Below are 24,144 nucleotides of genomic sequence, written 5' to 3'. Positions count from 1 at the left end.
AAGTCATGTGATAAGACAAAACCTTTTCTTGAAAGGGACACTCACATGACAGTTATAAAAACCCATCTGGGTCACTAACGCCCTTTAGGGAAGGAAATCTGCCATCCTTATGCTCGTCTGGCCTACATGTGACTCCAAATCCACCACAATGCGTTTGACCCTAACTACCCTCTGAAATGGCTGAGAAGGACAATCGGTTCAGGGACAATTAGGGATGGCAACAAAGGCCATGAAATAATTTTTTTAAATGACAGTATCCATTGACCGGTGTTAGCGGAACTTATGGACAGTTGGCGCTGACATCAAATACTTGCGCATGCAAAATAAAATTAAAATGATATGTCACAGGGCCAGGTGAGATTCATCCAAAAATGAGTGGAAATTCCAAACACCTCTTCCAATCCTCCTTAGGTACAGGGGGGGTGCACTTACGACCAAAATAGGGGTGGAATGATAAACTCAGCAAGCACAGGCCTGCCAGGTTAACACTGGTGGTGGGAAAAGGTTTGGGAAAGATAACCTTCAACCAAACAGTCACTTGGAGAAGTGCGAGTTCATTAAGAAAAAGAAGAAGATAGTTAAACGCAAGTTGTGTTTAACTAATTTGACTGACTTTGTTGCTGAGGCGACAGGATTGATGATAGTCACGCAGTGACTCTGGTGTATATGGACTCCCAAAAGGCATTTAACAAAGTGCCACATGGGGACTTGCGAGCAAAGCTGAAGTCCACGGAATGAGAGAGACTTGGCAACACGGATACGAATAGGCTGCGTAACAGGCAACGAAGGTGCACAGGTGTTTCTCAGGCTGGAGGAAAGTGGGGTTCCCCAGGAGTTGGTAAGAGGGCCTCCTCTTTTCTCGATCGATATCAATCAATAGGGCACAACTTCAACATTTCCAAATGGCTCACAATTTAAAAGTATCGTGAACCTGGAGGAGGCAAGTGATAGACTTCAAGAGGACATGGACAGGCTGGTGCAATGGACAGACATGAACGTGACAGATGGAATTCAAATCAGAGAATGATGAAGTGATCCATTTTGGTAGGAGGAATGAAGAGAGGCAATAAAAAACAAGACCTCCCTTTCACTTCAAACCAAAGATTAAGAGCATAAATTAAGCTCGAACACATTAAGATCAGGTCAGATCCTGCCGACATCTGCTTCAATTTGGAGTCGGGTGGGTCTCAATACCAGATTTACACAAGTTCCTCATCAGAACAGAGTGGAAACTGACATGTCGAGACTAAACCTGGAGTCTGGCTACTCCCCACGCGAGTTCTTCCCCATCTGGAGGTCTTAAAAGAGTCTCTCAAACTATCCCCACGAGTAGAGAGCCCTCAGAAATCACATCTGCAAATAATTTCCACAATTCTACAGCCAGCAGCAGAATTATTTATTGGTAGTAATGGGGATTACAGTAGCACCAGTCTATTCATCCCTGTAACAAGCCGTTAACCACTGGAAGAGCACCATGTCTCACACTTTATATCTGCCTCTCTCACCCCAGAACAACTTTAAACGATTGACCCTCCACAGTGATCAGCCTCCGATGCGGAATGTTCAGGAAGTAACCAGCAAGAGCAGGAAACATGACGTTTCTTGGAAAGCTATTGATTTATTCACTTGCATTCTTCAAAGGTTATGTCATGAGGACCGAAGAGGAGTTAATTAAACAGAAGCCTTACTACGGATGACAGGTGGCCATTCATTTCAAAGCCCAATACAGGACCCCAAAACGGTGTAAAAACACTGCGATATTCTTGCGACAGAGATGTTTCTCTCAGCCTCCTCCTTTTTTTCTCGCTCAGTCTATCTCCAGTTTTTTCGCACCTCTCCCTCTATCAAATAATACTTTAGTAAGTGTTCCTCTCAGCTTTGGTCTCTTGTTCCTCTGCTCTGATGGGACACCATCTCACACATTCTTCTTCAAGATACATCATGCCATCGCCAAATCAAACTCATTCACTCCCCGGAGCTCGGAAGTGCAGAATTCCTTACCTCCCTCAGTTGCCCCTTCAGGTCCTACAAGCCTTTAAACCCCAAGCTCGGTTGTCTCCTGCCCTACTAATTTTCCATTGATCTACCAACTTTTTTCGACCACATAGTCTTCCTGTAGTCGAGACATGGTCCTTCCCCCGACTTTCTCAAATAGAATGGAGAGCACCCAAGTCTGTACATGGGAAACCTCATTTATATTTCATCATCGTAGGAAATAGCATAGTGATATTCCCCATCGGCCTGGTCACTCCCACTAGCAAAAGGTGGAAGGAAAATATATAACAGTTCATAACTATCATGAGTCACTGGACTACGATCAGCAAAAAGCTGTGATCAGGACTGTATGAGAATCCCAACAATTTACAATTTATAAGACTGTGCGGACAGACTAAACACTGGCCAATACGTATCATTTATGGTGAAACAAACTTCAATTTAATCGCAACATTAACCATATTAACAACAAATAAGTAGCTTTACAATTAACAGTTCAACAGTTCTTAAATAAAAGGGGGAAAAACTTTCACTCACTATCTACAACTGCCACTGTATATTCCAATTAAGCAACGCATTGCAGCTCAATTGCCACTTATAAATAAAGTTACCAATCAGGATTACTTGCTTCTTTGTGCAGACCTTTGGAAAGACCCCCTTTCAAGAGCAATCTGAAATTCCTTCTGTCTTGTCAGACATTTCTGTTCACTTGAAATCCTATTGCAGACTGCCGAACTACAGACAGACCTGGCTCCTCCCATTAATTACATCATCTGCATCCCAAGCATAAGGCATTCTCCAGTCTCCGCCCACTAAGATGTCCCATGACCTACTTAGCTAGGACTAAGCACAATGAGGCTCCAGGAAAATGATACGTTATTTTTTTAATCTTTACTACTGAGCTAGTTTCTTTTAAGCTACACACTGTGTCACTGTGCATCAGTGGTGGAGGGAGTAAATGTTTAAGGTGATGGATGGGGTGCTCATCAAGCTTTGTCCTGGATGCTGTTGAACTTAAGTGTTGTTGGAGCTACACTCATCCAAGCAAACGGAGAGTTTTCCATCACACTCTAATTGTACTTTGCAGATGGTGGACAGTTTTGGGGGAGTCAGGAGGTGGGTTACACACTGCAGAATTCCTAACCACTGATCTGCTCTTGTAGCCATGGTAAAAGATAAAGTCACCACAGTCCCTGATGGCCACAGGCTGCTTTCCCCTTTGAGGGGGGAGAGCTGACTGGTGGTGATTTAACCTGACGATCACCTCGCATTGCTGCCTCACGGCACCGAGGTCCCAGGTTCGATCCCGGCTCTGGGTCACTTTCCGTATGGAGTTTGCACATTCTCCCCGTGTTTGCGTGGGTTTCGCCCCCACAACCCAAAAGATGCGCAGGGTAGGTAGATTGGACACGTTAAATTGCCCCTTGATTGGAAAAAATAAATTGGGTACTCTAAATTTATTTTAAAATTTAAAAGAAAAACTTGAGGATCACCAGGTCATCTACCAGGGAGGTTGACCAGAAAACATTCACTCTTACCTCGATTTAATTTATTGCCAGAGAAGGAGCTGAAAGCGTTAAGTGTCCTCATTATGCCGTTGATGGAGGGAATTGGGTCTGTTATGTACAAAGGTAGGTAACCTGCATGAAGAGATACCCGATGTTCCACACTCTCCCGATAAATACTCCTTCATTGATCAGAAACTCTCAAAGCCACAGGGAGGCTCTATTGTCAAGGCAAATTAAAGTGGAGAGAGTGGGCACCCCGGAATAGTGTCCCTATTGAAGGGGGAGCAATCTGAATAGGAGGTAGTCGCATGAGGCAGTAGGGGATTGTATAACAAACAAATCCATGAGACAAATTTTTGACCAAAGCCCAATCTTCTAAGAATCTCAAACAAATGGTCTCAACTCTGCTCTGCGTCTCGGGATATTGTCATCTCTGCCTCGAGTGCAGGAGAGAGAGAGAGTATAACGTTCAAAAAACAACATTGAGTAGCTGATAACTGACGGTCCTTTACAAAGCCTGTTTGGTCCTCTGGAATTATGCTTGGAAGCATACCTCATATTCAGATTACTTCAGAAGCTCAACGAGCAACTTAACATCTGCGTTCAAGAGCATGAAGTGTCTGCATGAACTGCACTCGGTCGGGTCTTTGTCCCTCTTAAGGAGCCATGAAATAGAGTAAGGGTTGGCGACAATGAACCACGGGATAGGGAGTCATTAAAAATGTCTAATAGCACAGGTGAGGGTTGTTCCGAATATTTGTTACCAGCCTGCAGAAGACCAAAGCATTTTCAAATCTCATCAGGACGTATCGGGGAGTCCAACTCACCACTCTCGACTGTTACGACCGATGGGATGAACAGGCTGTCCAGGAAACCAGCCATGACTGATTTGCCTGCGGGAGGCTCAGATTTATACAGGTCCCAGTAGAAGGATGAAAAAAACGCATTGACTTGGAGAGGGGTGGAATCGAGGTTACCCCCACCCCCCTCCCCCAGATTGAATATCTGGGTGAGCTCACGGGAGATCGTTTGGGTTTATGTTAATGTGCTAAAAGATGACTGGCCTTCTCCCCATATTCGGAGAAAGTATCTCTGGAGCTCTGCAGCAAACACACAGCTTTATTGGTGATCAGTAGCTCAAACTGGGTCTGTAACTTTTGTCTGCTTGCATATAAGTCCAAAGTGAATCAAGTGAGTATTGGTCATCTATCTCTGAAATAGGGCCCACCAGCCTCTGCTGTTCTAATTTCTTCATCTTTAGCACATGTGCGCAACAGGAAATAATATCCCGCCTGAGCATGGCCAATGTGGAAGGGAAGATGGAGTCCGACCTAATTTCTATTGGCCGACAAAGTAGTGTCCAACCTTCAGGTGACGGTTGAGTGGGGCCGGACTCCAGCAACAGGTAGACAAAGTATGGTCAGAGATTACAATTGCTGAGTGCTCAGCCACCGCTACCGACGGAAGGGGACCCTTAACCAGAATTTAAAAATCAATGCGAGAGTACACATGGTGAATATGAGAGAAAAAGGAGAAAATCCAATCATTCGGATGTAAAAAACGCCTGGGGTCCGAACCCCTCCCATCTGAGCCAGGAAGACAAAGCCCAGACCACCCCCGGTGGGACAAAAGATATGGGTCCAGGACACATTTCAGGTCACCTCTTAAAATAAGATGGTGCGTGTAGAGATTGGGAAGGGAAGATAACAAAGAAGCGATAAAGTTTCTATCGTCCCAATTAGGGGCATAGACCAGAAACACTGGGGAGCCGCATACGATTATATAATTGACCGTTTGGGTCCGCTACAATCTGGGAAGAGGAGAATTGGACTCTTTTGTTGATGAAAATCGGCGTGCCCCTGGCCCTACTATTAAAACTAGGAGGGCAGCACGGTAGCACAGTGGGACGCACTGTTGCCTCACAGCTTCAGGGTCCCAGGTTTGATGGGTCACTGTCTGTGCGGAGTCTGCACTTTCTACCCCGTGTCTGCGTGGGTTTCCTCCGGGTGCTCCAGTTTCCTCCCACAAGTCCTGCAAGACGTGCTTGTTAGGTGAATTGGAAATTCTGAATTCTCCCTCGGTGTACCCAAACAGGCGCCGGAATGTGGCGTCTAGGGGCTTTTCACAGTAACTTCATTGCAGTGTAAGCCTACTTGTGACAATAAAGATTATTGTTATTATTAGAATGAAAAACTTGCCCAACCCACCCTTTGCACAACCTGGTCTTATCTTTAATTTGTAAATGGGTTTCTCACACAAAGAAAAATCAGACTTTAGGTTCTTAAGATGCGCGAATGGTCTCGATCGATTCACAAGGCCATTCAAACCCCTAACGTTCCAGGGAATCAGTCGGATTGTAGGTCTCCCGCCATCCCACAAACCAGAGTCGGCCGTTTCCAAGGAGGGATGTTAAACAAGGGGAATGGAGAAGACAAAACAAGATGGCCACCGGGCCAAGTCAGGTGACTCGGCAAAGAGGGATCAGCAAGCAAACTCCAACTAAATCCCCCGCCCACCCAACACAACCCAACTACGCCTTCACAGTCGAGCATAACCACACCCAAAGGCAAATGGGACTGTGGCAAACAGTAACTTAATCTAAAACTTAAAACTTAAAACTAACAGAATATAACTCAACTTAAGATATAAAAACGATTATGAGCCGCATAATATCACTCCCGTTAACGAACACACCTCGTCAGCAGGGAGACTCCCAACTGGAGAGTAAAAACGTATTTAACTTAGAGCGCCACGAGAGCGCCTGAAAGTCGCGGCAAATGATAATAATGCAATGAAAAAGCATAGGCATTGATAAAGAGCGAACAGAAGAAATTCTTCATATATAACTAAGGTCAACAAGAGTACATCCGTACAGCAGACATGAAAAGTGCCACACAATGAGCCGTAGATTAAATTAAATGGAGCCTAAATTGTGCTTCTGAACAAAGGAGCTTGCGTCATACAGCAAGCCAAACAAAAAGTCTTTTTCACAGAATCTTCTACGAAGGCGGGCTGGATAGATCATCACAGAATTGACTCCACTCCCATACAGGGACGGTTTCACCTTGTTAAAGGGGCCCTTTTCTTGGCTAGATCAGCACTCATGTCCTGGTATAATCTGATGGACTGGCCTTCCCACGTAAAATCCCAGTGCTCTCTGGGCCATCGGAGTACCAGCTCTTTCTCCTTAAACCTTGCGATTACTGCACGAGTAGGAGCATCAGAGCGAGACTTGGGTCGAAGCGAACGGCAGACCTGGTCCAATTCGGGGGTTGGGGAGGCGGAAGAGTATATTCTCACCCATCATTTTGTGAGACAGGTCTGAGAAATACTGAGTAAGGGTGCAACCTTCAATCCCCTCCGGTAACCCCACAACACAAACATTTTGCCTCCTGGATCTGTTCTCCAGGTCGTTCAGCTTGGAGGTTATAAGACTCTAAGACAGAGGAGCAGAATTAGGCTATTCGGCCCATCGAGTCTGCTCCGCCATTCAATCATGGCTGATATGTTTCTCATCCCCATTCTCATGCCTTCTCCCCATAACCCCTGATCCCCTTATTAATCCAATGAGAACAGACCCAGGGTCCTCAACCGCTCCTCATACGAGGAGGCTCGAAGGGCTGAGTGGCCTCCTCCTGCTTCAATTTTCTATCTTTCTTAACTGTTTCCACTGGTAGGAAAGAAAAGGATTGAATGGATTGAAGAGAATGGCTGAGAAAAGCCATTGGCACCACGTTGCAATCTGCCTTAAGGGTGAGGGGAGCAGATTCAATAGAAACTTTCAGAAGGGGAATTGGGTGAATATTTGAAAATGAGGCGTGCAGGGCGACAAAGGACGACCAGGGAGAGCGAGAGTAATTGAGCCGGAACAAGCACCAGGAGACGAGGGGTTCCTTCCTATCCTGTGCGGTTCTGTCTTCAGAGATTGTCAGACTGTGCGAGTAATTACTCCAGAAAAAATATAAACACATTTCTGCTGTGTAGACAAAGTGAGAATCAATCACTTTATCCCGAAGATTAGTTATTGGAAGATTGCTCCCTGCATTAAAAATACCTCAGTCTTTCTTTCAGGTGGGATGGATTTGGTCTTCACTCTTGGATGATGAATGGCGATGTTATGACAAAAGAGCGCAGACACACTCAAAAAGAATTCCATCAGTCTTACGCCTGGGGGGGGGGAATGTTTTCGTTTTGTGGTTCGTGATTTAAATTCCATTTTGTCACATTGCATAAATTTAGCAACTCATCCTCTGCAATACATTTTAATTCCTGGTGTGTTGGTGTTGCAAAGGGGAGGAACTCTTTGGCTTGGCATCTCCACCTCTCGGTCGGAAAGTTACGGGTTCGAACCCTGCTTCGGACAGTCCCAGCGAGCAAAGGACGGAGGGTCCCAGGCCCTCCCCCAGTAAAAAGAGATACCAAGGGTTGGGGGAAAGGTCATTCGGAAATATGTGCCCCACCCACAAGGTACGGCCAGTTTGCAGGCGGGGACAAACGGGCAGGTGACACGTCTCTCACAGTCGCATGGCCAGTTACACGGGGAAGAAGAGCAGGCGACAGAAGATCGAAGAAGGGTGTCACAGGGGGATTTTCTTTACAGAATGCTGAGAAGGGAGAAGCAGTTTAGGTGTGTTGGTGGAATTAGCAATAGTGTGAAAGACTTTAAGAATATTTTGAAGACTTGCTGCAAATATAAATACAACTTGCAATTTCAGTGTGATCGAAGTTTCGAGTCTTTCAGTCTGTACGTTCTCCCCGTGTCTACGCGGGTTTCCTCCGGGTGCTCCGGTTTCCTCCCACAGTCCAAAGACGCGCAGGTTAGGTGGATTAGGCCATGCTAAATTGCCCTTAGTGGCCAAAAAGGTTAGATGGGATTATTGGGTTACGGGGATAGGGTGGAAGCGAGGGCGTAAGTGGGTTGGTGCAGACTCGATGGGCCGAATGGCCTACTTCTGCACTGTATGTTCTATGTTCTTCTGCATTGCTGAAAAAAAGAGACATGCTGTTGAAGCTTTCAGCCTTGCACTCATCAGGTCAGCTGCACTAGTGCCAAATTTCAACGGGAGCGACAATTTATCCGGCATGAGGAAATGGGGCCGATTAGCCTGCAGATAGGAAGCACATTGCACTGGCTGGTTGCAACTCACTGACCAGCAATGATGCACCAAGCAGCATAGCTGCAGCACCAAGACCATACACACTGTGCCCTTCCAGTATTCCACCCATAGTCTGCACCATTAAGATAGGAGTTGGTCATTTGTATGTTTACCGTTTGTGGGTCATTGCTGTATGTAAACCTGACGTTACATTTGCGTATAGAACATCAAGAGAAAGTCACTGAGTGCAAAAGCAATTTGGATGTTCCTGAAGACACGAGAAAGGGCAACATAAATTGTGATGGCACATTATTACATGTACCCAATTTAGTACTGCACAGAGCGAAAGCAATTTAATGACAAAAGATAATAAACTTTACACAAAATTTACCCAAGGCTAATGAAATGTTTGAGGTTAAAAATTCAATGCATCAACCATTTTTTCCAAGATATTAAACTGTGCCCACACACACACCACCTACACAGAATAAGTAAAAGCTCCTGGCCTCAATCATTTGCTGTGCTCTGTGCGTCAGAAGACTGGCTGTTCAACAATTTCACTGGCACAAGTGTGGCAATCATTAAAGGGGAGTCACAGATGAGGCAGGCCATTCAGCAGGGTCTGGTGCCGACCTCTTTAAGTTGGAAGGTCTCTGGTTCACGATCCCACTCCAGGGGCTCGACCACACAACCCAAGGTAACATTGTGTTCTGTACCGAGGGAGTGCTGCACTGTCGGAAACGTTGTCACTGGAGTGAGGCATAAAATGGAGTTTGGCTTCCACGGGCTCATGTAAAAGGTCCCAGGACAATATTTGAAGAGAAGCAGGGGGGGGGGGGGGGGTGACAGTGGTGTAATGGCATTGTCACAAGACTATTAATCCAGAGATCCCAAGTAACGCTCTGGGGACCCCGGTTCGATTCCCACCAAGGCAGATGGGTGGGGTTTGAATTCAAAAAAGATCTGGAATTCATAGAATTTACAGTGCAGAAGGAGGCCATTCGGTCCATTAAGTCTGCACCGGCTCTTGGAAAGAGCACCCCACCCAAGGTCAACACCTCTACCCAACACTAAGGGCAAGTTTGGACACTAAGGGCAATTTATCGTGGCCAATCCACCTAACCTGCACATCTTTGGGCTGTGGGAGGAAACCGGAGCACCCGGAGGAAACCCACGCAGACACGAGGAGGATGTGCAGTGACCCAAGCCGGAATCGAACCTGGGACCCTGGAGCTGTGAAGCAATTGTGCTAACCACTATGCTACCGTGCTGCTCATTGATGGCCACCAAATTGTTGTCGATTGTTCTAAAACAACACCCAGCTGGCTTTGCTAATGCCCTTTTGGGGGAGGAAATCTGCCAAGCTTACCTGGTCTGACCTACATGTGACTCCAGACACACAGCAATTGGTTGACTCACAAATGCCCTCAGTTCAAGGGCAATTAAGGATGGGGAATAAATGCCGGCCAGCCCAGACAGTGATGCCCACATCCCGTGAAGTAATATATATATTTTTTTTTAATTGGTCTCTCAAACAGCAGCGAACAAACAGGTGAAATGAAATGAAATGAAAATCTCTTATTGTCACAAGTAGGCTTCAAATGAAGTTACTGTGAAAAGCCCCTAGTCGCCACATTCCGGCACCTGTTCGGGGAGGCTGGTACGGGAATTGAACCGTGCTGCTGGCCTGCCTTAGTCTGCTTTAAAAGCCAGCGACTTAGCCCAGTGTGCTAAACCAGCCCCTTTATTCACACCTAGTCTGGATGTATCTTTTGGTTTCTTTACATGATCTTTACATGATCCATGGTCATCCCTTTTACCTTCCACCCCTTTCTGCAATTTAATCTTTCACCTCCTCCATCCCGTCACAGACCTTCTCTTGTGTTTTTAATATAATAATCTTTATTGTCACAAGCAGGCTTACATTAACACTGCAATGAAGTTACTGTGAAAATCCCCTCGTCGCCACATTCCGGCGCCTGTTCGGGTACACAGAGGGAAAACTCAGAATGTCCAATTTACTGAAAAGCGCGTCTTTCAGGACTTGTGGAAGGAAACCGGAGCACCCGGAGGAAACCCACGCAGACACGGGGAGAACGTGCAGACTCCGCACAGACAGTGACCCAAGCCGGAATCGAACTTGGGACCCTGGAGCTGTGAAGCAATTGTGCTATCCACAATGCTACCGTGATACAATCCTTAAAATCTGCGTCCAGAAGAAAACAGAACACACAATGTGGGTTTCACCCAGACTGAGCTCGACCACGACAAGACTAAACACTGCCAACCCCTCCAGAGTAAAACTGCGTGCCGACGCATATGGCTGCTCCCTTATCAAATTGATCCCTGTATAGTGCAACTGCGCTGCCAGTCAAACCAGGCTGTGTGGGTAGTAAGCAGTTGGATGGTGGAGAGCTGGTGTCCCGACTCACGTACACCCCCTCTCGCCCTTCATCACTAAAAAAATATAGAAGCCTCGATAAAAATGAGCTGCCCTCGCAAAATCTCCAATCAATTTGATCTCACATGACTTCCGGGTGCGGCGATGACCAGCTGAGTCGCACGTTTCGGCAGCTCCCTGAGAGACGGACTTTTGGGCTCTTGATAGGAGCCCCAACGGCAATTTTAACGGCTGAAAACACCGTGCGGTAAACCAGAAGGGTGTTCCCCCTGGACACGGATGGAAAAAGGAGAGGAAAGTGGCCGGATTGCAGCGGATCCTTTGGAACAACGGCAAGGAAGGCAAGCAGAAACCAAGATGGCGTCGGAAGGTGGCAGTTTCATATGGGGCCCTGAACAACAAGAGTTTTTGAAACGCTGCGTGGAGGAGATAAAAAAGGAAATGAAGAAAGAGTTGTTGGCCCCGATATTACAGGCGATTGAAGGGCTGAAAGAGGAACAAAAGACCCAGGAGCAGGAGCTTCGGGTCGTGAAGGCGAAAGCAGCAGAGAATGAAAACGACATACAGGGCCTGGTGGTGAAGTCGGAGATACAGGAGGCACACCAGAAACGATCTGTGGAGAGGTTGGAGGCACTGGAAAATAACGCAAGGAGGAACAACTTGAGGATTCTTGGCCTTCCTGAAGGTGTGGAGGGGGCGGACGTCGGGGCATATGTGAGCACGATGCTGCACTCGTTAATGGGAGTGGAGGCCCCGACGGGTCCGTTGGAGGTGGAGGGAGCATACCGAGTTATGGTGCGAGGATCGAGAGCAGGAGAAGCTCCCAGAGCCATAGTGGTGAGATTTCTCCGTTTTAAGGATAGAGAAATGGTCCTTAGATGGGCGAAGAAAACTCGGTGTAGTAAATGGGAGAACGCGGTGATCCGCGTCTATCAAGATTGGAGTGCGGAGGTGGCGAGAAGGAGGGCGAGCTTTAATCGGGCCAAAGCGGTACTTCACAAAAAAAAGATAAAGTTTGGAATGCTGCAACCGGCAAGACTGTGGGTCACATATCAAGGGAGGCACCACTACTTTGAGACGGCGGATGAAGCGTGGACTTTTATTGTAGAAGAAAAATTGGAATGATTGGACTACGAAAATGAACGTTTGGACAAAGTGGTGGGACGAGTGGGGGGGGGGGGGGGGGGGGTGAAGAGGGATTGTATGATTAATCCTGCGGTATGGTAACTTTTCTTTCTCCCACAGGTGGTGATGGGGGGAGGTGGGGAGGGAGAGGAGATGGGGCGTTGGCCATGGGAGGCGGGGCCGAGGGAGAGGCGCGGGCTTGGTTCCCGCGCTATGATAATTATGGCGGGAATAGAGAAGCAGGAAGGAGGGGGCGCCGCACGGGGCGAGCCGTGATCACGGGGGGAAGCCGAGGTCAGCCAGAGTTTGCTGACTTCTGGGAGCAACATGGGGGGAGTAATTACGCTAGCGGGGGGTCTAGCGGGGGGGGGGGGGGGAATTACTGGGTTGCTGCTGCTGGGGAAAGGGGGGAGTGGGTGCGGGAAAGGATGGGCGGGGGGGCACCGTCTGGGAGAAATACAGCCGCGTGGGAACTGGGCGAGAAGCTGGAAAAAGATGATGGCTAACCGGCAAGGGGGGGGGGTGGGAAGCCCCCCAACTCGGCTGATCACGTGGAACGTGAGGGGGCTTAACGGGCCGATAAAGAGGGCACGAGTACTCGCACACCTTAAGAAACTTAAAGCAGATGTGGTCATGTTACAGGAAACGCACCTGAAACTGATAGATCAGGTTAGGTTGCGCAAAGGATGGGTAGGGCAGGTGTTCCATTCGGGGCTGGATGCGAAAAACAGGGGGGTGGCTATATTAGTGGGGAAGCGGGTAATGTTCGAGGCAAAAACTATAGTGGCGGATAACGGGGGCAGATACGTGATGGTGAGTGGCAAATTACAGGGAGAGATGGTGGTGTTGGTAAACGTGTACGCCCCGAATTGGGACGATGCCAATTTTATGAGGCGAATGCTAGGACGCATCCCAGACCTAGAGACCGGAAAGCTGATAATGGGGGGAGACTTTAACACGGTGTTGGAACCAAGGCTGGATAGGTCGAAGTCCAGGACTGGTAGGAGGCCGGCAGCAGCCAAGGTGCTTAAGGATTTTATGGAGCAGATGGGAGGGGTGGACCCGTGGAGATTCAGTGGACCTAGGAGTAAGGAGTTCTCGTTTTTCTCCTATGTCCATAAAGTCTATTCACGCATAGACTTTTTTGTGTTGGGTAGGGCATTGATCCCGAGGGTGAGGGGAACGGAATATACGGCTATAGCCATTTCGGATCATGCCCCACACTGGGTAGACTTGGAGATAGGGGAGGAAACAAGAGGGCGTCCACCCTGGAGAATGGATATGGGACTAATGGCGGATGAGGGGGTGTGCTTAAGGGTGAGGGGATGCATTGAAAAGTACTTGGAACTCAATGACAATGGGGAGGTTCAGGTGGGAGTGGTCTGGGAGGCGTTGAAGGCGGTGGTTAGGGGGGAGCTGATATCAATAAGGACACATAAAGGGAAGCAGGAGAGTAAGGAACGGGAGCGGTTGTTGCAAGAACTTTTGAGGGTGGACAGACAGTATGCGGAAGCACCGGAGGAGGGACTGTATAGGGAAAGGCAAAGGCTGCATGTGGAATTTGACTTGCTGACCACAGGCACTGCAGAGGCACAATGGAGGAAGGCGCAGGGTGTACAGTATGAATATGGAGAGAAGGCGAGCAGATTGCTGGCACACCAATTGAGGAAAAGGGGAGCAGCGAGGGAAATAGGGGGGGTGAGAGACGAAGATGGAGAGACGGAGCGGGGAGCGGAGAGAGTGAATGAAGTGTTTAAGACATTTTATAAAAAATTGTATGAAGCTCAACCCCCGGATGGGAGGGAGAGAATGATGGAGTTTTTGGATCGGCTGGAAATTCCCAAGGTGGAAGAGCAGGAAAGGATGGGATTGGGAGCACAGATCACGGTAGAAGAAGTGGTGAAAGGAATTAGGAACATGCAGACGGGAAAGGCCCCGGGACCGGACGGATTCCCAGTTGAATTTTACAGAAAATATTTGGACTTGCTCGCCCCGCTACTGACGAGGACCTTCAACGAGGCAAAGGAAAGGGGACAACTGCCCCCGACTATGTCAGAAGCAACGATATCGCTTCTTTTAAAGAAGGAAAAGGATCCGCTACAATGCGGGTCCTACAGACCAATCTCCCTCCTCAATGTAGATGCCAAGGTCTTGGCCAAGGTAATGGCAATGAGAATAGAGGAATGTGTCCCGGGGGTGGTTCATGAGGACCAAACTGGGTTTGTGAAGGGGAGACAGCTGAACACGAACATACGGAGGTTGTTAGGGGTAATGATGATGGCCCCACCAGAGGGTGAAACGGAGATAGTAGTGGCGATGGATGCCGAGAAAGCATTTGATAGAGTGGAGTGGGATTATCTGTGGGAGGTGTTGAGGAGATTTGGGTTCGGAGAGGGGTATGTTAGATGGGTGCAGCTGTTGTATAGGGCCCCAGTGGCGAGTGTGGTCACGAATGGACGGGGATCGGCATATTTTCGGCTCCATAGAGGGACAAGGCAGGGATGTCCTCTGTCCCCATTACTGTTTGCACTGGCGATTGAGCCCCTGGCGATAGCGCTGAGAGGTTCCAAGGGATGGAGGGGAATACTTAGGGGAGGAGAAGAACACCGGGTATCTTTATATGCGGATGATCTGCTACTATATGTGGCGGATCCAGCGGAGGGGATGCCAGAAATAATGCGGATACTTGGGGAGTTTGGGGATTTTTCAGGGTATAAATTGAACATGGGAAAGAGTGAGCTGTTTGTGGTGCATCCAGGGGAGCAGAGTAGAGAAATAGAAGACCTACCGTTGAGGAAGGTAACAAGAGACTTTCGTTACCTGGGGATCCAGATAGCTAAGAATTGGGGCACATTGCACAGGCTAAATTTGACGCGGTTGGTGGAACAGATGGAGGAAGATTTCAAGAGATGGGATATGGTAGCATTGTCAATGGCAGGGAGGGTGCAGGCGGTTAAGATGGTGGTCCTCCCGAGATTCCTCTTTGTGTTTCAGTGTCTCCCGGTGGTGATCACGAAGGCTTTTTTCAAAAGGATAGAAAAGAGTATCATGGGTTTTGTTTGGGCCGGGAAGACTCCGAGAGTGAGGAAGGGATTCTTACAGCGTAGCAGGGATAGGGGGGGGCTGGCACTACCGAGCCTAAGTGAGTATTATTGGGCCGCTAATATTTCAATGGTGAGTAAGTGGATGGGAGAGGAGGAAGGAGCGGCGTGGAAGAGATTAGAGAGGGCGTCCTGTAGGGGGACCAGCCTGCAGGCTATGGTGACAGCCCCATTGCCGTTCTCACCAAGGAACTATACCACGAGTCCGGTGGTGGTAGCTACACTGAAGATTTGAGGACAGTGGAGACAACATAGGGGAAAGACCGGAGCACTGGGGGGGTCCCCGATAAGAAACAACCATAGGTTTGCCCCGGGGGGAATGGATGGAGGATATGGAATGTGGCAAAGAGCAGGTATAACGCAATTGAAAGATCTATTTGTGGATGGGAAGTTTGCGAGTCTGGGAGCGCTGACCGAGAAATATGGGTTGCCCCAAGGGAATGCATTCAGGTACATGCAATTGAGGGCTTTTGCGAGGCAGCAGGTGAGGGAATTCCCGCAGCTCCCGACACAAGAGGTGCAGGACAGAGTCATCTCAAAGAAATGGGTGGGGGACGGTAAGGTGTCGGATATATATAGGGAAATGAGAGACGAAGGGGAGACTATGATGGACGAACTAAAAGGGAAATGGGAAGAAGAGCTAGGGGAGGAGATTGAGGAGGGGATGTGGGCAGATGCCCTAAACAGGGTAAACTCGTCGTCCTCGTGCGCCAGGCTAAGCCTGATTCAGTTTAAGGTATTACACAGGGCACATATGACTGGAACACGGCTCAGTAAATTTTTTGGGGTGGAGGATAGGTGTGCGAGGTGCTCGAGAAGCCCAGCGAATCATACCCATATGTTTTGGTCATGCCCGGCACTACAGGGGTTTTGGATGGGGGTGACAAAGGTGCTTTCGAAAGTAGTAGGAGTCCGGGTCGAACCAAGCTGGGGGTTGGCTATATTTGGGGTTGCACAAGAGCCGGGAGTGCAGGAGGCGAAAGAGGCCGATGTTTTGGCCTTTGCGTCCCTAGTAGCCCGGCGCAGAATATTGCTAATGTGGAAAGAAGCCAAGCCCCCGGGGGTGGAGACCTGGATAAATGATATGGCGGGGTTCATAAAGTTAGAGCGGATTAAGTTCGTCCTAAGGGGGTCGGCTCAAGGGTTTACTAGGCGGTGGCAACCGTTCGTCGAATATCTTGCGGAAAGATAGATAGGGGAGAACAAAGAAGGCAGCAGCAGCGGCCCAGGACTTGGGGGGGGGAGGGACGGGGGGGGATGGGGGGGGGGGGGTGTGGCCTGAGACAAGGCAGTTGCCAATTAGGGCTAGTTTTTATTTTTTGTTATTTAATATTTATTTATTTGTTGTTGTTTTTGTTTAAATTTAAAAAAGGTCATTATTATCTGTATTGTTACAATGTTGTGTAAAGGATGCACAATGTACTGTGTTGGTTGACCAAAAATTTTCAATAAAATATTATTTAAAAAAAAAAAAAATTTGATCTCACATATATAGAAACAGATATTGCTAAATTAAACAGGGCTGGCTTCTGTCCCTGGTTCACCCTCTGGACTGCGTATCACAAGAAAATTCAACCAGTCACCTTACAATAAAATAAAGATTGATCCGTACATCGATGGAGCATGCTGATATACTCTGCGATACAGGAGGAAACAAAAACTGCAGCCAGAATTAAATAGCTACAGGGCAACTTCACAGAGCAGGAAGCGATTCTTTGAAGGAATACTGAAATTGCGATGGTCAATGATTATTTTAGTGCGGTAAGTTGGGAGTTTCACAGCTTGACAGCGTAGACTGGACCTGCAGCTGAAGCACCTGCTGAGATTTAACAACTCCCGAGTGGTCAATTAACTTCCAGTTGTGGCACCACAGAATAAACCTGTGCAGCAACACGTGCTACGCAAGGGTCACTGAAGTAGCTCCTGCGCTATTTATAGGCCGACAGCAACTGTGTTGCACGCGGGAACAGCAAACGTTTTATTCAATACAGGGAGGAGAAACAATGTAGAACCACAGAAAGCTGAGCGCAGAACAGGAGACCATTCAGCCCAATGCATCTTTGCTGGTTCTTAGGGCTGCATGGTGGTGCAGTGGTTAACACCGCTGCCTCACAGCTCCAGGGACCCAGGTTCAATTCCCACCTCCGGTGACTGCCTCTGCGGAGTCTGCACGTTCCCCCCTTGTCTGCGTGGGTTTCCTCCGGGTGCTCCGGTTTCCTCCTACAGTGATGTGCAGGTGAGGTGGAATGGCCGTGCTAAGTTGCCCTTTCCAAGGGCTGGTGCAGACCCGATGGGCCGAATGGCCTCCTTCTGCACTGTAAATTCTACGACTCTATGCTAAAGTACTTCAAACACTAATCTCAGTTGCTCTCTCCCTCCCTTATAAATGTCTAGTCATGATTATAACATTCTCGTGCTTGTTTTACAAGTCGCTGAAAAGCCTTGCCGCTCCCGGTAACCTCCTCCAGCCCACAGCTCTCTTGAGATAGGGCGGCACGGTAGCACAGTGGTTAGCACTGTTGCTTCACAGCGCCAGGGTCCCAGGTTCGATTCCCGGCTTGGGTCACTGTCTATGCGGAGTCTGCACGTTCTCCCCGTGTTTGCGTGGGTTTCCTCCGGGTTCTCGGATTTCCTCCCACAAGTCCCGAAAGACGTGCTGTTAGGTGAATTGGACATTCCGAATTCTCCCTCCATGTACCCGAACAGGCGCCGGAATGTGGCGACTAGGGGATTTTCACAATAACTTCGTTGCAGTGTTGATGTAAGCCTACTTGTGACTTATTATAACCTCCTCCAGCCCACAGCTCCCCGAGATAGCTGCATTTCTAATTCTGGCCTGTTGATTATAACCACCACGCCACCATTGGTGACTGTTCTCCAAGCTCTGGAATTCCAACCTTACCTCTCTCTCCGTCTCTCTCTCTCTCGCTCTCTCCGTCTCTCTCTCTCTCTCTCTCTGTCTCTCTCTCTCTCTGTCTCTCTCTCTCTCTCTCTCTTTCTCTCTCTCTCTCTCTCCGTCTCTCTCTCTCTCTCCGTCTCTCTTTCTCTCTCTCTCCCCACTTTTAAGACTGGTTAAAATCTACCTTTTCACCAAGCTTTTTGTCACCTGACCTAATATCTTCGTATGCCTCGTTGTGACATTTAGTTTTATAATCACTCTGTGAAGCACCTTGGGATATTTCTATGTTAAAGGCGCTATACAAGTTGTTGTTGCTCGGCTGTTAAACGTCTCAGCTCACGTCTCTGAAACTTCTCCTGTTCAATTAAACTCCTCCTTAAAGCCCGTCTCTTCAAACAAACGTTCAGACATCTCTCTGAACTCCCCCAGGAGCCAACGTTGACAGATTGCGTGGCGCAAACGTGGGCACAGTGCCCGAAATATGGTTAAGGTTTTAATTGGTTACTTTTCATCATTTTCATGAGTGAGAGCGATGCAGGGTGATCAAGCTGCGGTGATGTCAAAACGGAACTCTGTGCAACACAGAGAAAGAGAAGGTGGCAGCAACGGGGGGAAAGAGCTAAAGAGAGGGACTGAGTCAGAGAGAGAAATAGAAAAAGGGAGTGAAAGAAAGGGAAAAGTAAAGCAAGAAGGGAAAAAGAGGAAGGCACAGAAAAGAGAGATAAAAAGAGAAATAAAGGGAGGGAGAGAGACAGCGAGAGAGGGGGAAGACAGAAAGAGAGGGGGGAAGAGAGAGAGGGGGAAGCGACAGAGAGAGGTGGGGGCGACAGAGGGACGGGGAGATAGAAGAGAGGGAGACTGGACAGACAGAGACAGACAGACAGAGGGACAGAGAGACACAGACAGAGAGAGGGACAGAGAGACTGGTGAAGACGGAGAAGGAGAGAGAGAGAGAGAGAGAGAGAGCGAGGGGGACAGAGAGAGAGGGGGACAGAGAGAGAGGGAGAGACAGAGAGAGGGAGAGTCAGAGACACAGAGACGGAGAGAGAGAGAGAGAGAGAGGAGAGACAGTGAAAGAGAAGAGAAAGAGAGAGAGACACACACACAGAGAGACAGAGAGAGAGAGACAGAGAGAGAGAGATCCCCCCCACCGCACCAGAGTGACAGGTGTGAGAATTAACCTAGTTAATGGTGTGTGAGAAGGCAGCAAGGTGCTAAGTTTCTTTCTCTGAACTCCGTCAATGCCCCAGCCCGAAGATATTGTAAATACAGCCCGTGTAATCTTAAAATCAACCAATAGTTAAACAACAGCACCCTCAGGTGACCAGATTGCTAACATCAATCCAATAACAACACTGCACTAAAAGGGTTTTATTCACGACAAATCGCACCATCAAATTCTTGTCCACAGCTGGTTTTGAAATTCCGTCACTAGCTTGCCAGTTCTCCCAAAGCTTCACGCACCCCCTCCCCCAAATTACAACAGGCCCGTCACCCTTTTGTCAACAACTTGCATTTACATATCGTCTTTCACTTAAACATCCGAAGGTGCCTTTCAGCAACAATTCTCAACAAACCGCACGGCACTCAGCCGCAGAAGGAAATATTCGGACAGGTGACTGAAATTTCACGGTGGAGCGATGAAAATCGGGGGTGCACAAGAGACCAGAGTTAGAGAAGGGCGGATATCTTGGTGGGTGGTGGGGCTGGGAGAAGATCAGAGAGAGAGCGGGAGGGACGAGAATTTGAAAATCGGGGCGCTGCTTAACCAGGAGCCAATGTAGATCAGCGAGCCGTGGGGAGGTCCGTTTAACGTGCGTGCGAATCCTGTTACGGCGGCTATATCTCACAGCAGGGCCAGAACGGGATTTGTGCTGGCGAGATCTCGGTTTGAGATCTACCCCGCCACCCCCACCGGTAATGTGATTAGGTTCACACACAGAAAGGGTGTGAGAACTTCATGTCCATTCATTTAAATAAAGTTAAACATGATTAAACCGCTTTACGTTGTATCTTCCGGCCCCGTGTGATTACCCCTCCCCTCCGGGCAGTATGACACCTTATCGACGCGATTTACTCACGGTTATCAAAACTGTCAACCAGTCGTGATGAAGGTTTGAAGGGTAAGGTTTGTCAGTGCCTCCTGGCACTGTTCTGCAGCGGCGGGAGGTGGCCAGTCATTGGCTGGAAGCAGGATATTCTGGTCCCGGCCTTGTCCAGGGGCTTTCCCGTTGATCACACCCCTCACCGCCTGCACCATCGGCGAGCCCTCGAGATCCCACTGATGTGGACGGCCAGAAAATCCTGCCCAAATTGTCAGAAGGTCTGGCAGAAAACCTGGCCGTGTTTCTGAGGGGGGCTGGGGGGGGGGAACACACCAATTTCCAGCAGAACCTGATTGCCGTTATTTCAAAAAATTCCACGATGACGAATATAATTGAATTACAATGGTATGGTCCCAGAGAGGGCATTAACTCCCGCAACGAGTTAAACTCACAGAGCAGCTTAAATCTATGGCATTCACCGCTTTAGTTTTTCATGTGATGTGACCATTGTGGACACGACCAGCATTTATCCCAACTACCCTCGAACTGAGTGTCTCGCTCGGCCATTTCAGGGGACAAGAGTCAACCACATTGCTGTGGGTCTGGAGTCACAGGTAGGCCAGACCAGGTAAGGACGGCAGATTTCCTTCCCTGAAGGAACATTAGTGAACCAGATGGGTTTTTACAACGGTTGATGATGGTTGCCATGGTCGCCATTCCCGAGAGCATACTAATCCAGGTCTTTTTTTAAATTAATTATTTCACAGGATGCGGTCGGTGCTCGCTAGGCCAGCATTTGTTGCCCATCCGTATCTGGTCTCGAGTAGCCGATGGTGAGCTGCCTTCTTGAACCGCTGCAGTCCATGTCAGGTAGGTACATCCACAGTGCCGTTAGGGAGGGAGTTCCAGGATTTTGATCCAATGACCGTGAAGGTAAGGCGATATATTTCCAAGTCAGGATAGCGTGTGACCTGTGGGGGAACCTGCAGCTGGTGGCGCGCATCCCTTGTCCTTCTAAGTGGCGGAGGTCGCGGGTTTGCAAGGCGCTCTTCCAGGAGCCTTGGCGAGCTGCTGCAGTTCCTCCTGCTGCCACTATGTGTCGATTGTGGAGGGTGGGGAGGTCTTGTGGTGCAGAGGGTTAGCATTCCTGCCTCTGAGCCACGAGCTCCGGGTTCGAGTCCCATCCCAGGACTTGAGGACCAAGGAAGGAGCGTTCATAACGCGGCCAAACAGGCCGAGTGTGCAGAGGTGGACGTACACTTTTGGGGACCCCGCGCTCTTCCACTTTGTGGGGGCCCCTCGTCGTGACCCACCCCCTGGTGACATGGCAGCCCACCCCAATGACATCGAGCCCTGTCCCCAAATGACGTGATAGATGGATAAGGCAAGCTGGGTATCATAAAATACACCACAATCGATCAGGGAGAGAAATGTCTGACACTGAGAAAGGCGGTAAATTTAACATGCAAAATCAGCAAGAAGGAAGATGATTTGGTTGCTGCCCAGCCCTTGCTCTCAGCCCTGCCTGGCTGGCCCCTGGCTCATCATCCCTCTCCCGCTGACGGCTGCTTCGCGACTCCCCGAGACATGAAGCTGCTGCTTGCCTGGCCTTTTCTGCACCTCCCGACTGCTGTTCTGCTCACGTCTCACTCGGGTGTGTAATTGATAATATGGAAAGATGTGTCATTTGAAACATGGAAGCCTGGCAATATCTGGTCTGAGAGAAACGTGAGAGAATACAGGGAAAGATCCCACAAAGGGTTAACAGCAGCTGCCAGGAGAAGGATTGTAAAATGCAGATAGCCTTGGTCAAGCAGGCTGAGCAAACAAGACAAACAGGATTTTGAATGAAGGCAAAGACAATGGCTCACACCTTCATTGAAAGTAACTAACTTAGTAAGGATCTGGAAAAGAATGGATGAGGCTCGAGGTGTGAAAATTTGCTAATACCAGGTTTATCAGTCTACGAGAAACATCATTCAAAGCCAAAATCAAAGTCAAAATTGAGCTGAGGATACAATTGGAAAATAAAACTATAGAAATGACAGGAATTAAAAGTAACACCTCTTGAAACCAAAGCATTTTGAACACCACAAAGGAAACAATGTAATCAGATCTATGAGATGAAGTCATGTCAAAATGTATACTTAGTTGGATTAAAAGGTTTAGATCAAAAGGTACTTTTTACAATCAAAGAAAATAAGAGTTACTTTACAATAACATAAAAAAACTTAATTGTTAGAAAGCAAATATAAACCTAGAGACCAGGGCAGGAAAGATTGAGATTCAGATCCAGAACCAGAGCTCAGAGGGAGAGAGAGAGAAGCAGAGAAGGAACAAGCAGCTAGAGTCACAATCAGCTCGGCCATGGGAAATGGACAGGGCAGAGCAGCCGAGCTAAAATAGCTGATACATCTAAAGAAGAGCAGGCTTTAAAGAAGATTGATTGTCAAGTTGGGCCTGAAGGTCCCTTCAACCAACCAGAAGGATCCAGAAGCAAGATCTTTTTACTTTTCTGTAAAGACAGTGATTGCATCTTTTAAAAAGAGAAAAAAAATATATAATAATAAAATAACTTAAAAGTTTTAACCTGAAACAGTGGTTATTAGTCTACTTTACTTACTTAGCAATGCGGGACCCAGGATCGATGCTACTAAGTGGTAAGTAGATGAAATCTTCGGTGAAGGTATGGGTTATACCGGGGGATAACTTGAAAATACAGTTTGACCTGAATAGCACCCACTGAAGCTTGCATCGGAGTCAGGGAGTGAGAATCCCTGATCACCATTTAGAATGTCGGCCCTTTTTGGTATAGGGGGACTTCTAAGAATAGTGGTGAGTTTTCAAAAACAGGTGGCCGGGCCTCGATCTTCGATCGTGCTCCTGACTGGCTGCCTGGCTATCTGGCCTGGCCCCTGCTCTCTCTCACACCCTCACTGCCTGGCTCGGTTGCTGCCCAGTCCAGCCCCCTCACTCTCAGCCCTGCCTGCCTGGGCTCTGGTCGAGTCTCCCCCCACCCGCAGGCCCCTGACCCCCGATTCCCCGAGATGTAACTCTGCCACTTGCCTGGCCTTCTTCACACTCTTGCTCACTGCTCTGCTCACCTCTCAGCCCTCGCTCAGGCTGCCGGGTCTCAGGCTCGATCCTCTACGACCGTGTGCTCCTGGCTATCTGGCCTGGTGGCCTCTGTCCTTTTTGGTTGGTTGCCCACCTTCCTCAGCCCTGATTGAGAGTCGCCTCACTGCTCCCCTCGCTGCTCCCCTCGACAACCATTGACCAGCACCTCCTCGTCTCACCTCGCTGCTCCCCTCGACAGCCATTGACCAGCACCTCCTCCTCGTCTAGCCAAAGGCTTTGCAGGCTCCAACCCTGATGTTAGGGCGGCGGCCTCACTTTGGCCTCAGGCTCTCCGCCAGGCCGAATACCAGAAACCTGGCTGCTGTTTTGCACCTTTATTCCATGAAAGTTCAGAACCTTCACACCAATTCAGGAGATCCGTGTCTGAGCAGTTCGGAGCCTCCACCACCTCTCAACGTCCGGCAATCTGTTCTCCCACTCGATGTGGCTTTGTATTGCTTGCTGAATTCCGAGGTTCTGATGGGTGTTCCCACCCACAACAGTCACCTCTTTGAATGGTGCTCCTGATTGGCTGGTGCCCCACGCTGTAGCACTGTGTGTTTCATCGAAAGTTCCCCTATGTGAGTGCATCAACCTGCAAAATCCTTCCAACATGCCTGTGGCCGGTGGTAAGAGCGGGAAACGCCTGGTCAGCCGTACTTGATGTGGAGCGAAGCCCCTGAAGGTTCTGCTGACAGTCCTGGCGACCGGGAATTACTAGCAATTAAAACAGACGAAAGTCTGCCTTAGTTTACCGCGAGGGGTGGGAGGAGAACTGGAATGTGCTGACGGTGGTGGAAAGGATGAATGTTTGTCGCTGTCGCTCTGTCCTGGATTGTGTCGAGCTTCTTGAATGT

General features: G+C 48.7%; 1 protein-coding gene across 1 annotated transcript in view; it reads right to left on the bottom strand.

Moving 5' to 3' along the window:
- The window catches only part of LOC140393308 (uncharacterized), a 160,711-nt gene that overhangs the window by 60,826 nt on the left and 75,741 nt on the right, over positions 1-24,144 (bottom strand). The window lies entirely within an intron of this gene.

Source organism: Scyliorhinus torazame, chromosome 16 (assembly GCF_047496885.1).
Source record: "Scyliorhinus torazame isolate Kashiwa2021f chromosome 16, sScyTor2.1, whole genome shotgun sequence".
NCBI lineage: Eukaryota > Metazoa > Chordata > Chondrichthyes > Carcharhiniformes > Scyliorhinidae > Scyliorhinus > Scyliorhinus torazame.
The sequence above is the reverse complement of the archived record's forward strand: the minus strand, read 5'-3'. Positions and strand labels throughout refer to the sequence as shown.